Raw genomic sequence first — 8,003 nt, 5'->3', positions numbered from 1 at the left:
AGAGCTTGTTCAAGCAGCCACATGCTGCCAGGGTTGGTGTTATGTAACGCTCAGTTTTGGCACAACTTGGGTCAGTGGTGCACTGCTGCCAGCAGATCTGCAGCGTAACCATGCTCGACAGCCATCAATGCACTCAGGAAGTCTGAAGATGAGGCAGCATTGACTTGACTGTAAATGTTGTGCCTGGCTGTAAATGTTGTCAGAGGCTGAGACTATGGATCCTCCCAGCTCATACCTTCATCCATCCAAGACGTACCCAATAGCCTGTGATACATTCCCTGGCATAACTTGTTGCTATTAAATTAGATCAAGGTTCCTTCATTCTAAATTTACCTGGGGGGTGGAGAGGACAACTTTTAAAGGCCAGTTTTCAGGGGATAACGGTGATGGTGGTAGTCATGCAATGTATCCTTCCACTATGAACAATAGTTGCTAGTAGAAGAATAAGAGCAAACCATAAATAGAAAGGCCCTTTTCTGTCCTATTTTGAATATATTTAATGTTGTGTTATTTTATGCTGATGAAACTCGTGTTTGGTTTCTCTGCAGATCAAAACCTCTCCCAACTGCCTGCTCTCTGTGAGAGTCATCCGAGCCAGGAACATCACCTCGAAAGACCTCTGTGAGTTGTGTTCTTCCGTCAGTACTTCCCAGGGCTCACTGGCTGTGAGCAATATATGTGAGAAGCAAATGCAGTGTAATTAAAGAGGTTGCACCTGGATTATTACTGGGGGGGCCTGAAGTACCTGCAGATGTGAGGACATAGTCTTTCAGGGAGTTAGTGGGACAGAAGACTCCCAACTGTGGGTCCTTTTGATTGTCCCTTGCAGTCAGTCATTGCAGTCTGTTAATCTGCTTGGGACAGTTTGTTTATGGTTTTCACATGTGGATAAATCAACTCATAGACTGGAGTTTCACCAGCCAGACTGTGTGAAATGCAAATGTTCCACATGCTTTAAAAAGATGATATAAGGTACTGCAGACACTCAGAATCTCTATTTCAATTTCCATCAGATGCGTCTGACGAAGTGGGTATTCACCTATGAAAGCTTATGCTCCAATACGTCTGTTAGTCTATAAGGTGCCACAGGACTCTTTGTTGCTTTTTACAGTTCCAGACTAACACGGCTACTCCTCTGATACTCAGAATCTCTAGTGTCTCAGGGCAAGATAGAGAATTCTGGGCAGCCTAAGCCCCTCTGTGTTCTGGGGTCTCTGCAGTCTCCAGATTCTCAGCCACACAAAATTATATTGATTCTCCCTTGATAAGAAAAGCAACCTGCTGGGCCAGTCCTAAATATGTGCTGAGTATGCAGCCAAAATGGGTCTCTTTTGTGAAAACCCCTCTTAATTCGCATTCCCTCCCTACATATTCCCCCTCTCAATGGCCTACTATGGTCCCCTTTGAAAGATGTTGTGACATTATGCCCCATATTCTTTATAGAAATATTGTTATGATATGAATATGGCAACCCTAAGATATGTTTTATGCAAGATGGGTCATGTGAGATATCATTGGAAAGGTTATGATTTCCTGAATGTGAGTATCCAATTTGTATGCATGTTATCCGTTCTGTATCTGAAGCTAGAAATATTGACTATGTAATAGTTACAACTGTGTTTTCACCTGGGAAACACCCACCAGACAGTATGCAAACAGCCTGGATGGGCCATTTGGAAGGAAACTAGGACTTTAGATACTAATCTCCCTCCTTCCTGAGAAGTTTCCTGGGATGCTGCTTTCACACTGTAGGGTCATGTGATCATGTCACTTTGTACAGGATTCCATCCTGAAATGCTGGTACTTTTCCACGGGAAGGGGGTGGGGATCAAACTAGGAAACAACGGATTCCTGCCATATGCAAATCCTATTTAAGGCTGGGGAGTGAGTTAATCAGGGCTCTTCTCCACTGCCTCCCTGCCCAAGAAGGAAGACTGCTGAAAACACCTGAAGAAACAAAGGATCTTAAGTGAGGGGGAGGGCAGGGGCTGAGCCCAGGCAAGAAAGGTCAGCCTGCAAAAGGAATCTCTACAGATTTACGCTGCAAGCAGTGCAGTTTACCTTCAAGAAACTCTGAAACCTGCTTGAAACAATATTTAGGGTGAGAAATTATGATTTGTAGCCAGTATTTCTTAGTGCAGTGGTCTCCAACCTTTTTACACCCAAGATCACTTTTTGAATCTAAGGGCAACCCAGGATCTACTCTGCCCCTTCCCCAAAGCCCTGTCCCACTCACTCCATCTCCCCCCTCCGTCGCTCGCTCTCCCCCATCCTCACTCGCTTTCACCAGGCTAGGATAGGGAGCTGGGGTTCGGAAGGGGATGCGGGCTCTAGGCTGGAGCCCAGGGGTTCGCAGTGTGGGAGGGGGCTCTGGGCTGATCCTGGGGAAAGGGGTTGAGGTGCAGGAGGGGGTGAGGGGTGCAAGCTCGAGGAGGGAGTTTGGGTGCAGGAGGGGGCTCTGGGCTGGGACAGAGTGTTGGGGTGCAGGAGAGGGTACAGGGTGCTGGCTCTGAGAGGGGGGTCAGGGCTGGGGCTTGGGGCACTGGAGGGGGTTTGGAGTGCAGAAGCGGGGTTCGGGGTGCTGGCTCTGAGAGGGGTGGTCAGGGATGAGGGTTGGGGCACATCAGGTGGCACCCTGGAAGGGGAGTCCAACCCATCACAGATGTACTCTGGGACACTCTCACCTCCCATTTGCAGAGGTCCTCCATAGTTGATGAGACATCCTTTTGAATATCCCCAGTAAAGACAGGCACTCTGACCCCCCTCCTCCAGTTGCTTAACTGTCCTCTCCTGCACTTTCCCCTAAGCTAAAGCATCCTTGATCTGTCCAGTTAAACCATCCCACTCCAAGATGTGTTATGCGAGTTATGGAAATATGTCTGAGACCCCACACCTCTCACTTCACAAAGCCATGCAGAATATTGGCCCAGTCCTGGCTTCAAGACAGACCTGACACTGTGCATCTTTGAGTGGCCTTTTGTGTCTTGGAGTTTTTCAGATAGAATGTTACAACCAAGTCCCTGAGCAAAAAGGCAGTTGAGTGAGCTTCCACAATGATTCAAATAAGTGTGTGTGGGTTAATAAGAATATCTGGGTGTATAATAATAATAAAGATTAAAAAATAGCCTAGAGCTTCTGAAGGGAAATAAGTGGCTCTTGTGCTCCAGGACATAAGCTAACTTCTAATGGGGCTAGAAAGATAATTTCTGTGTGGGCAGGTTATTTAATAACTGTGCACTGTAGGGTTTTTTGTACCTTCCTCTGAAGCATCAGGTACTAGCCAGTGTCAGAGACAGATATTGGATGGAGCACAGCTCTGTGGTATCATCCATCCATCCATCCATCCATCCATCCATCCATCCATCTATCTCTCTCTCTCCCCTTCTCTAGAATAGACAATTTCTCTTTTCTCCCCAAAGCCTGCTAGGTAATGTCATTCATGTCTGCTTCTAAGACTGAAACAAGTTTTAAGTATTTGATATAAAATACTGGCATGTCATTTCTTTTTCTTTTGCAGTCACTGTATCTGATTGCTACGTGAGCCTGTGGCTGCCAACAGCTTCAAATAAAAAGGTCAAGACCAAAACCATCAAGAAAACTGAGGACCCTGTCTGGAATGAGACCTTTTACTTCAGGATCCAGAATGAGGTCAAGGTAGTTAAGACAATGAGAATTCATCCTTATGAAGAGTCCAGAGGCTTCACTTTAAATCCTGCTGATCAAACAGAGTAGACAAATTAGGGAAATGCTCTTGAGACCGAATTCCAAAGAGCTGATTGTGCAGAGTAAAATAGAGATCAGGTGATTTATTTGAGACAATCTTGGTTATGGAGAAGCTGAAATCATTGGTCCTTGAATTGGGTGACAGCAAAGGCTCTCCAGAGAGGAACCATTTCCCCCATCACAGGATACAACAGATGATTGAAAAGACATTGACTGAATCATTATGCATCAGTTTCTTGGAATTTAGTTAATGACTGAGTTCCACATTGCTAGGCTCGTGAAGGAATGCACTGCCTCCTTTGTTCTTCTCTTCTCTCAGCTGAAAGATAATGTAACAAAGATTACTTAAATTTTTGTCTCTTTTAACTAGGGTATAGAATTCTTACACATCTTCCCTTCTGCTTCCAGAATATCCTAGAATTGACAGTGTATGATGATGATTCACTCACCAAAGATGACGCACAATTCACTGTTATGTTTGATGTTGCTAAAGTCAGGCCTGGAGAGGTAGCCTATGAGATATTCTCTTTGAAATCAGAGGTAAGAACTGAAATTTGAGGAGAGCAGATCCTGATGTTGCTGTCTCATCTGCTTCTCGTACTGACCTGGCTTTGGCTTTACATGAGCTGATACCCTTGTCCTGTTTCATTAAATGTTTGTTAGCAATGGCAGCAAAAATCTCTTTTCATAGATCCAGAAAAAAACATTTATTCTCTGTTATGCCATCATCTTTGTGAGAGGCTAAAAAATGTTGACAACTTGTTATCATTTAGGCCTGTCCAAAGTGCTATTTATCTTATGTGGTCCAAATCAATAGCTTTCTACCCTTTGACTTAATTTTACTCTCCCCATGCTCAGATGCTTCTCTAAAAATGTGAAAAATTGGTGAAAAAACCTGAGGAAAACTCATACATTTCCTAAATGACACAATTATTTCAGGGGGAGAGGGGTTTGTTTTGCCAGGTTCTGTGGGTTTCCTTTCATTTGATTCTCATTTTCATTGGCCAACAGTAAAGGGAAGCATAATCTGATAACATCCCTGATAGTCCAAGGGTCTGGTCGAAGAGAGTTGTCCAGAAAGTAAAGCTAGGATAGTTCTGGTCTGAATGGGTTGATACCACAGATGCTTATTGTTCCTTTTTCTTTTCAGAAACAGGAGTCTCTGGAAGTAGAATTCAAGATGGAGAAAATGTGAGTAAAAAGTCCAAAGTTGTAGGCCCTTAAGTGGTATGTGTAGACTGGTAAGGTGCTAATAACAAATTCACAACAAGGATCAACATGAATGTAATATTGGAAATGTATCCTCCTCCTCCTCCATTTAAAAACAAAAGAAGAGGAGAGTTGAGATTACAGTTTTACTGCTTAACTTTGTTTTATTTTTACCTCATTATTCCAACACACACTGCCTCCATTTATCTGTTTTGTACACCTATTGCAGGTGTTTCTAGTGGACAGAGGTCTGTTCTCAGTCCAGTACTATTCAGTATTTTTATCAATGATCTAGGTGAAAACAGAAAATTATTGCTGATAAGATTTGCAGAGGACACAAAAATAGGTTGAATGGTAAATAACATCGGGATAAGTCAGTTTATAGAAACCAATTTGCATTGCATGGTAAGGTGGACTCTTTTGAACAAGATGTATTTTAATACAGCCAGAGGCAAGGTCTAGAGTAAAGAATGTAGGTCACACTTACAAGATGAGAGAGGGTATCCTGGATTGCAGTGGCACTGAAAAAGATTTAGGAGTAATGGTATAACTACCATGAGCTCCCAGTGCGATGTTGTAGCTAAGATGGGATTATGAGATATTTGGATGTATAAAATAAGGAGAATATCAAGTAGGGAGGTGGTGGTATGCATTAGTGAGACCACTGGTGGAATAATGCATCCAGTTCTGGTGACCACATTGCAAAGAGAATGTTGAAAAATTGGAAATGGTTTAGAAAACAGCTACAAGAATGATTAGAAAAGAATGGAATGAAAAAGAATGGAAAACATGCCTTATGATAAGAGACTTTAAGAACTATTTAGTTTTATCTATGAGAAAGTTAAGAGGTGACATAAGCATCTTCTGCAAGTACCTACATAAGGAAGAGATCTCTGATAATATATGGCTCTATAATCTAGCAGAAAAAAACATAACGAGAAAGCTGAAGCTAGACAAATTCAGACTAGAAATAAGATACATTTTTTTGACAATGAGAGTAACTGACCATTGGAACAATTTCTCCATCATGCAGTCTTTAAATTCAGATTGTATGTTTTCCCCAGAGATATGCTATAACTCAAACAGAAGTTATAGGCTTGCTGCAGGAATCATTAGGTGAAATTCTATGACCTTTGTTATGTAGGAGGTCAGACTAGATCATTATAATGATCTCTTCTGGCCTAAAAATCTATGTATCTATGAAAACACTTATGCCTGTGCTTACTTTACTGTGAAATCAGAGTGTCTGAGATTTCCTTCCCCAGACCTAAAGAAGAACTCTGTGTAGCTCAAAAGCTTGTGTGTGTCACCAACAGAAGTTAGTCCAATAAAAGCTATTACCTCACCCACCTTGTCTCTCTCAAATCCTGGGACCAACACAGCAAACATGCTTTATTACAACTGCCATGAGCAATCCCATTGATTTCAGTGGTCTCACTGACTTTACTACTAAGTGTAGTCTCATTGATTTACTCACAGTAATAAACAAACACATGTATAAGTGTTTGCAGGATCGAGGCCTTAGACTGTAAGCTCTCTGGGGCAAAGATTGTCTTTTATTATTGCTTGTCTGTATAGTGCCTAGCACAATGGGATCCTGATCCTTGTTCAGGATTCCTAGATGACCATGATGTAAATAATCTGGAGTAGTCAGACGGGATATTTCCTCCCACTTTAAAGCATTGCATAATTTGTATTTATAGTGGTTTTTGCTTTCCTCTTATGGATCATGTGATGGCTTCCAGTACAGTTAATCACAAATCAGGTTGATCTGAGGCAAAGACATTTGTGGCTTCCATAGCACTTGGTTTCAAGTTGGGACGGTTCACTATAGCTCATCTGACCCTAGGCCTGAGTGCCGCAGGAGAACACGAGAACCCTGGGGTGGGCTCCACCTGCTCCCATGAGATTGGAGTGAGCCTGTATGTTGCATTGAGCGTAGGTCGTTAGGCTGCCAACTGGTGAGATATGGCAGAACAGTTGAGCAACCAGTCCAATGCCAAAGCTGCTCAGATGAATACCTCTCCCACCATATCATGCTACAGGCAGGATATGAATCTAGATGGACCAGGACCAATGTTCCCTGTAAGCTGCACACATGTGCAGCTGTGTGGTAATCTTGTATATGTTGCACAGGTCAGAAACCATTCAACTCATGTCTCCTCTGTGTGGCCCAGCAGGATGTGGTATGGCCCCTTAAGAACCTGCTCCGCTCACCCCCAGGACAGGGTGTGTGCAGTCCCACCTCCCCACTGCAGAGTGGTGGAAGTGCTCCTGGTCTCCATGCTCCCCTGGCCGGAGGGAGGTGGCGGTGCTGGGATGCCCCTTGTGCAGGAGCTCAGTGAGGGGCCTGGCTGGGCTCTGTGGTGCCAGCACAGGGCAGGGCTGCCCAGAGGATTCAGGGGGCCCAGGGCAAAGTAATTTCGGGGGCCCCTTCCATAAAAAAAGTTGCAATACTATAGAATACTAAATTCTTGTGGGGGCCCCTGCAGGGCCTGGGGCAAATTGCCCCACTTGCCCCACCTCCCCCGCCCCGGGCGGCCGTGGCTCAGGGCACTGGCAGCTCCGGAGGTGTGGCCTGATGCGGCCAAGGCATTGTCCCCGGTTCTCCTTGCCTGGCAGTTGGTTTCCAGTGCTGCAGTGGTTGCTGCTGTAGAGAGGCAACAGGGGAAGGAGTTGTGGCCAGGCGCCTTCCTGGGATTGCCCAGCGGGGGGGCCTCAAAACCTCAGCCTGGGACAGGTGCAGTCTGACACATCCCATATCCTGCACAGACCCCTGGCTGGGCTACTGCTGATGCAGAGTGGATGGCTGCAGGGACTAGTTTGTGATACTGGGAGTAGCCACCCTGGGGCAGTGTCCCCTGTACAACCCCCTCCCCCACCACATATGTGCACACACACCTCTACATCCCCTACCCCATGCACACACAATCACCTTACACATCCCTACATCCCCGGTGTGCACACAATGACCTCATCTGTCTTTCTGTCTCTCACACACTCACACATACCCCCTGCACACTCCTCCTCACACCCTGCACACAATCCTCACTTAAATAAAAATGTAAGCT

The sequence above is a fragment of the Malaclemys terrapin genome, chromosome 4 (genome assembly GCF_027887155.1).
Source record: "Malaclemys terrapin pileata isolate rMalTer1 chromosome 4, rMalTer1.hap1, whole genome shotgun sequence".
Classification (NCBI taxonomy): Eukaryota; Metazoa; Chordata; order Testudines; family Emydidae; genus Malaclemys; species Malaclemys terrapin.
Note: the sequence above shows the minus strand (reverse complement) of the source record.